Source organism: Notothenia rossii (genome assembly GCF_949606895.1).
Source record: "Notothenia rossii genome assembly, chromosome: 3".
Classification (NCBI taxonomy): domain Eukaryota; kingdom Metazoa; phylum Chordata; class Actinopteri; order Perciformes; family Nototheniidae; genus Notothenia; species Notothenia rossii.
The window spans coordinates 58,208,205-58,216,612 of record NC_136901.1 but is presented as its reverse complement, the minus strand read 5'-3'; the positions used below and the strand labels follow the sequence as shown (position 1 = coordinate 58,216,612).

The window sequence follows — 8,408 nt, the reverse complement described above, 5'->3', positions numbered from 1 at the left end:
GGGGAGATTTAATTTGTTACAGTATAGACCTACAGTTTAAAGGGATGGTTTTAGTAACCACTCTATAAAAGCAGACAAATCTTTATTTGTATGGAAAATGTTAAAGGTAGAGCTAGTACCAAGCCAAAGATAGTATTCCAATCTAAAGTATTGATTTCTCCATTGTAGCATGGTTATTACCACAGGATAACTGTTAAGGTGGAAATAACATTTTTTTGTCGTCCAAGATGTAGAGTTTTAAAAAGACACTGGGCAAAGAGCGATAGCAAAGTTTAATTTTTTTTAAACTAATGTAGTTGGGAGCAATACATGCAGGGCCTTGGAGCACTCATTGTGATGGTGCATATTTGTTACAACAAACATCGTTCAGGGAGAAGGGGTCGCTCAACCCACCCTGCAGATGTTTTAAATCTTACTTGCAGCTTCAGAGGGAGCGCACGGCACCAGAGTATGAGTTTTAAAAGACAAGCGCCACCAGCTCCTAATGGTCATCCATTCAATCAGTGATGACCTCACATTTAGAGATGTTATTTAAAGGAGAAACATATCTGCCATAAGTGAAAATTCCGGAATTGAACTACAAACCATTAATGAAATTACTTCTGTTTTAAAGTCCTTGTTAAAGGAGGGAGTAATTATCACATGCTCGGGCACCCAAGGTTCCACACACTATAAAAGGGGTTAGCATAGCTATTTAAGTAGAACATAATTGAAAATAAATTAGTATAATGCGTTATTGATATTCCACCGGTTCTCACACCATTTCAAGGACTTTATCACTGCATTAGAACAGACCACCCAAAGTTACTGAGTAGGAACTTTTAAGTGATGAAATTCTACAACTGTTGTAACTGACCAAAATCTTCTCCCAGAAATGACTGTCTAGAAAGCCGTACCCCAGAGTAGAACGCACAACGGCCCCTTCTAGAGAACATATTACTTTCATACCTTAAATGGTATGAAAAGAGGGAGGGTAAAATTCTCATGAGGAGACAGTTACAAATGCTAGCAGAACAAGACGACCCACCCCCGTATACAGATGTTGATGACAATGATGAGTTAGTTTAAATGATATGGATGTTCGGAGATGAGATTGATCAATGAATGTCCAGCCGATGTGATTCTTTAAATGATATCATGTGAAGAAGTGAGCAAAATTAAAATGGAGTGAATTCATTTTAATTTACTTCATACTATTCCAAGATAGTATATTTTTATTATTCCAATTAATTTTACACTATTCTAAGATAGTCCATTTTATTTGACTTTATTATTTTATACTATTCTAATATGGTAGATTTCATGTTGTATAAATCATTGCTATTCTAAAATGGTTTGTTTCTTTTCACTTTGTAAAAACAAGTGCCTTAACACTGAGCGTGGTATGAGAACGGTTTCTGTGAAAGGAGGGAGGAAGAAATGTTCTGATACCGAGCCATTGCTGCTATTTTGAAGAATGATATTGAATGCAAAAGATACAAGTTATACACAAGGGAAAACTTTTATGTTTGAGCACAGGCAAATAATTTATTTTGTATTTTTGTAAAGTTAAGCCTGTTGAACCATTCCATTTTGATTGCATGTTTGTTAATATGAGATATGTACTATGCGAAGTTCAGATGAAGAACTCATTGATTTCAGTATTATACACACCTTTTAGGTGTGTAAGGAGGGACTGATAGAAATTAAAATCAATGTTTTGATGGTATAATGTAGCTTAAACATACCGTCAGTTTAAACGCTCTTTTATACTGAAAAAACAGAAATTCTTGTGCACAAGCAGTTAAGCTTTTATTCTGAAAATCCTTCATCTACGGTTAGCATTTAGCATGTGGCTAATATACGATTTCCTAAAGAGGTGAATTGAGTAGTAGTAGTAGTAATGACGTGATGTGGTGAAAATCGAAACCTACTGATTTAACACTACAACTATAGATGTCGAGATACTACCATGCTGAATATTAAATGAAAGTACAGTTTATTTGAATACACTATTGTTTACAGACGAGAGTAGCATGTGACAACATCCGGAATGACCGGAAACCAAACCAGCCGTGAAGCATTTTCTGTATGTTTTAGAGTATTGATTACAGCGTTTAGAATGTGTTACATGAAAAGTGATGAAAGAGAATATGAGGAGAAAAGGCGTGTTAAGCATATGTTAAAGGTGAAAAGTACCAATCCTCTGTTTAAATGCAACAACGGACATTAGAGGCGAGGCGAGCCGGCTGGCGGGGAGGAGCCAGCAGAGGATATATAATGGCACCGAACGGGGGATTCGGGTTTCTCTTCTTGCTCAGGAGAGCCAGATCACAGCTATTTTCTGCCGGAACAATATTCTGTCTGTAACACTACCGCGCCTTTTTTAATTAAAGTATCCCATTTGAATCTTTTCAGAGACTCTATTTAGTCTCATTTTAAAGCTTCTCTCCTGGACGCGAGAATAAAGAACATATTTAACACTAGCTAAACAAGTAGTGGTTGTAGTCTACAGCAGTAATTAATATATTAGCCTACTGCTTTGGCACTAACGGTTGATAACCGTTTATGAAAATAAAACCAATTGAACTGTACTGACATAATGACACGTTTTGTAATTGTCTTGGGCTCCTGCTTTGTTTTTAAAGCCTTTGTAAAGTATCCATGCTATTTTCTATTTAGCGTTTAGCAGCTATTTAACGTCGAAGTAGTGTAGCCTATGTGAAATCAACCTCACAATAAGATGTGTGTATATTACAATTATTAATGTCATATTTCAAGACGATTACTTAGATATTACAATATGGTTGGTTGAGCTGGGGGGTAAACTACGAAGCAGGATTCTCGCTTAGCCGGCTAACTTCAGGGAAAACTCGGGGTTTCCGGTCCTACGATGCTGGTTCTCTTTTTAGCAGGCGAGATCTCCATGGTAACTTATGCAGGCTAAGAGCTCAACTCAGTGAAAGCACTGCCTGCTGACCAATCAGAGCTCAGTGTGCGGAGTTTAGAGCGATCAAGTCATATTACAGGAGAAAGGAAATACAGAAAAGCTGCCGTTGCAGGAAAGACGGCCGGCAAAAATCACCGACTGTGTGAACGTGAACATTAATAGAATATCACCTATCATCTTCAGAGCAATCTGACGATTATAACATTAGCGTTAAGAAAGCTTACTTAAATATCTGCCACAACATAAGTAACCGGATCAGAGTAACATGAAGTACAGTCCGCGGCATATCACATCATAATGTATCATATATTTCCTTATCTGAGTCAGCTGAGCCGTATCTGGCCGTGCAACACTCACAGTGTCACATACTGTATGCAGAAGTATTATTTTAAGCAACACATTAAGTTGACGAAACACTCGAGACAAATGTAATTAAAGTCAGATCCACTCATGTCTTAGACGGGGCAGTGATATCATAAACCTGTTAATGTACGCATTCAAACACTTTTTCTTTTAACAGCTGTTTCACCTTGCAGATGTAACTATGTGGCTTTTATCCTGGATAAAGTGTTTAAGTCATGGATGTTTAAAGTTTAACTTCTTCATATGTCTAATATTATAGTTTACTTTTCATTAAGGAAGTATGACGCGGCGCTGTCAGTATGCTTCTCCATGTTTGTGATTGGTCGGATGCTCCAAATACCACCCCTTTCATGTGAACGCGCACCTAACTTAATAGAACACAGCTGCAGCGCCATATAGATAGAAGAATTACGACAGCGGAAGTCCAAAAACGGTTATCGTCACGTGGTTCATGCAGACGAGGATCGTTCCCCGGAAGTTCATTGCGGGCAATGTGAATGCATTGATAACAGGAGATAGAACTACGATTTTTGGTAATTATTAGTGAATAAAGGTTTTGATTTGCAATATTTATACAACAAATCGATATGTGTATGTATTTACATCAATATGTTTTAAAAAATAAAATAGAATTTGCTAATATTAAGTGATAATATTAGGATTAGTGTGAACAACTAGTTTACATGTTCGGCTAACAGTGCCTTGGTTAAAGAGCCTGTTGCTGTTTATTTATAGCTTTGAATTCTTTAAAACCAATATTATCTTCTTAAACTTGTATGGTAGTCAGGAGCATCACTTTCTAATGTTTATTGATATATTTAGAGGGAGGGGATCTAAAGGAATGCTTCAAAATTCAGATTAGATTAATTTCTACCATTTTCTTAAATTCATGATAGTTTCAGTAATCCCATGGTAATTGAGGACACAAGTTATCTAAATGACTAATGTAATCTTTATGGCTTTCAGAAAGGACAGGAGACCGACAAGTGACTATCAAAGGACTAGCAGCAGCAGCAGCAGCAGCAGCAGCATGATGATGATGATGATGATGTTAAATGTGTTGTTTTAGGAACATCAATTGCAAATACATGGAATTCAATAAACATTGAATAGCATATCATGCAGTTTGTCTGTGCCTTTTCCTCCGTGTTGTCCTGGTTTGTTGTGCTGCCTCCTAGTCGCCACCATGGTTTGCTGTGCTGCCTGGGGATGCTCAAATCGCTCCGAGAAAGGAGTACGAATGTACGGCTTCCCCACTGACACAGAGCGGAGGAAAAAATGGCTGGCTCAAGTCAGCAGGAGCAATTTCACGACCAACAGCAAAAAATATGTGAGGTTATTATATACAAACACTGAATTTGCACTTTTTCACAAAACGAAAACCACACCATGGGAAAGCTTAATGTTTTGTTTAATACAAAAAAACAGGGAAAGGCTTGAAAAACACTGAGAGTTGAGACTCAGGGTGCAGGATGAGGGTCTCAGTGCAGGTATTCAGGCTCCATTGAATCCCCCTCTGGTTCTTGTGCTGAAAGAGGGAGTAACGGACAGGAGAAAGGGTTATACACACCTATATAGCACACCTATTGGATGGGAAATTGCCTTGGGGAGATAAGGTGTGGTCTTTGTTCCCAACTGAAGTTATGGAACTTTATTATTTGTGAGTTTAACAAAGTATGACAAATGGCATCAGTAACAGATGTGATATGAATTTCTATAAAGTTGTCTCACATTCTTGGTCATATTTTATATACAGTATGTAATGAGTATAACATGTCCAGTAAGTATAAAGTGTTTCCTAATACTGTGTATTCAACCACTATGGTATAGTGTATGGTATTATGGTATGGTATCCTAGCTTAATCTGTTATCTGTAAACATTCCCTAAATCTACTAATTTAGGGATAATCCACTGACATCCTTTAATACACATGTTAATTTGAATCAGATGTACTGATAATATCCGCAATATAAATCTTTAAACTTCTTCTTACCTTTAAAAGTCCGTCACGAACGGGCTATTATGCTGCAACTCTACAGCTCTGTTAGCCTTGGCGCTAACTTCCGGGGAACGATTGAGAGGCTCCACGATCCGCCATTGCTGTAAAAAAGTGGTCCATTGGAGTGAACGGAGATGACATAACTCTCAGTCTATATGGCGCTGCACCGCTGGCTTGAGCGATCCACTTGATAACCCGCGTCGTAGTACAGTTTAGCGAGAGCGCGTATGTTTTGGATTAGGCCAACCGGCTAACTCAAAAATATCCAGGTTAGGTTGAACCAGCTTCGTAGTACAGGCCTCTGGAGTTCATTATTGAGGTTACACGTTAACGTCAGTCATATCTGAAGAACAAACCCAAACCTTGTTGTTTTTATTAATTGTATTACCAAATTGATATCAAATAAACAGAAAGCATTGGTAACACAACTTCCAAAGTTACAGTACAATAAAAAGGACCCTGACACGGACAATACACAATCCAACATGTTCAACAGAAGAGAATAAGTTATATTGTTTGTACACATGGTATTTTACATACATATATCTGTTTGTTTAAGGTGTCCAAGTGATGCAGACAGGCTGGACCAGAGAGTGAGAGACAGAACTGGACTCCTCACAGCAGTGAACTTCAGCACAGGTATAAAGACTCTATTTTTCATACTGTACAAATAATCAAGAAAGATATTGGTTTAAATAAATGAAGTATTGACTTTAATACACTGATATACATTCCATTAAACAATACTAAATACTAGATCACCTACACACCAGTGAAGTTGAGGGTTTTTTCTATGCAAAAAGTTACATTTAGATGTTAACAAGCAATATGATTTTGTCATCTTTCTAATTTAATGTATTGAAGGCAAAGATATTTAACACATAGTGAGAACTGCTACTATTTATCTCTGAATATTGTCTGTAAAAACGTGGTAAAAGTTATTCTTTCAGTGAGACAACAGAGCAAGCTTCTACAGTTGCACTACGTTTTTTAACAGTTAAATATTATTTTGAAAATAAAATATATTTCAATGTTGATGAATTTCATACTGTTCATTCATAATCTGATTACAATTAAAAAATAATTATATCAACAGCCCCTAAACACACAAACACACCTCTTTCATAAATAACACACTTGTTCTGCAATAATATGTTTTATGTTTCCTGTCATTTTTGTTAGGAAAGGCCATGCCTGAAAGACACGACTCAGCATCTCCTCTTTCTCTGAGGGTCAAGAAGAACATCCAAGAGGTAAATTAAAACCTGATGTTATGAGATTTTAAGACCAGTACAGGACATTCACTAAGAAACTACTTTTATTGTAAAACAAAGATCTGCACACCGAATATTTTTGTAGTCTATCAGGACCATCATTTGTTTGTGACGCTGCATGCACCTCAGAGAAGGGATGGTTATAGTCAGGCTTATAAAGTGTGGCGAAAAACATAGTCAGCTGATGGGATGCATCTATTTCCACATCTACACTCCATCAGCTGATTATTTCTATTTGCCTCACTTTATGAGCTTCACAACACTTGTGCCTTGTACCGCAGAGTTTGCAACGTCACAATTAAATGGGGCCAATCTTCAGTCAGATGTGAATGTGTAATCTATTTTCAGTAAGAATAATGGACAAAAGGAGTGCAAATATAAATACGATTTATTGAAATGTGAACCAAAAGTTAATCAAAAATATTTTAAATAAAAAGCACATATGGACAGAAGGTGTAAAACCTATTAAATGTATAAATAAACACATTTAGTCAAATAAAGTGACAGACTAGGCCTGTGCAGTTGGTATCAGCTTTGCCCAGCATGGGCTCCTCCATCAGGCCTGGTCCTCCTCACAGAGGAAAGACCCTCAGTCCTCTCCAAACCAACAGACAGGACGTCCATCACATGGAGGTTTCTCCCTGAAGTCTCTGCAGCTCTCTGGACACCACGCTGTCTCAATCCGTCCACACTGAATATGAGAGGGGGAAAATGAAAATAATAAATGCTTTAGACAATAACAAACATAAAGTTGACTGTTGAGTTGCTCAGTTTTTTTAGATTGTCAATACTATTACTGTTTAACTAATATATCAGGTTAAGAGGCACCTTCAAATAAAGATTGGTCTTTAAATACATTTTGTCTTTTGAATTGTTTGGCTAAAGTCAAGGATCTAGAACTTATGATACAGTATAACCCCAGCTGATCCTTAATAGGGTCCGGTCGTAAGTCCATCAATAAAGGCATCGAACAAAGCAGAAGAATTCCAGCCACTATCGGCCGCAATGGTGCGAAATTCCACTGCGTAGTCTGACACACTGCGTCTTCCTTGACTTAACTTGTAAAGGACCCGAGCTGCTTCTCTGCCTGGGGACGTGTGGTCAAAAATGTTCGTCAGGGAGTCTGTAAACTGTCCAAAAGACTTGCATATCGGCGAGTCACGTGACCATTCAGCCGTAGACCACGCCGTCGCTCGTCCGGTGAGATGGGAAATCATAAAAGCCACCTTGGATCTCTCCGTGGGAAAGGGTGTCGGAAGTTGACTATAATGTAGGCTGCAATTCACCAGAAAGGGACGGCAGTCATGGGATTCCCCGGAAAACTTCTCCGGCGGAGCCAGGCGGATTGACACGGTGTCGGAAGCGGGCGCCGGGTCCGCATTCGCTTCGGGTCCGGCTGGAGGTTCAGCCTTGAGGTGAGTGAGCAGGTGGTGAACCTGTCCCGCCAGGTGGTTAATCTGTTTTTTTTTACAGATGACTCGAACTCCCTCCTGCTGTCTGTGACGTGCGATACTCCCTGCTGGATGGACGTTAATTTATCCTCCTGTTGAGCGAGGCGGCATCCCTGAGAGCGAAGCGCTGCTTTCAGCTGTTCAGAGTCGGCTGAGTTCATGTTTAGGCCAGTTCGTACTGTTACGACTGAATAAACGGGTTTGAACTCAATTGCACGACTCACACAGGTTTTAAAAAAAAGGTTTTATTCAAACCAAAACTCCACGACAGTGTGAAACAAAAACTAAATCACTCTTAACTCGGAAAAACAGTATCAAAACAGAGTCGCTCTTGATGAGGAAAAACACTAACAAAACAAAATCACTTCAATGAGGAAAAAACACTAGGAGC

At 38.5% G+C, this 8,408-nt stretch overlaps 1 long non-coding RNA gene across 1 annotated transcript; it reads right to left on the bottom strand.

Moving 5' to 3' along the window:
• Positions 1 to 4,686: 4,686 nt before the first annotated feature.
• LOC307033582 lies at positions 4,687 to 5,450 on the bottom strand. Its single transcript, XR_013806565.1, has 2 exons — positions 5,287 to 5,450; positions 4,687 to 4,820 (listed from the first exon to the last, which is right to left on the bottom strand). It is a non-coding gene; the product is annotated as an uncharacterized lncRNA (long non-coding RNA).
• Between the last annotated feature and the right edge of the window lie 2,958 nt (positions 5,451 to 8,408).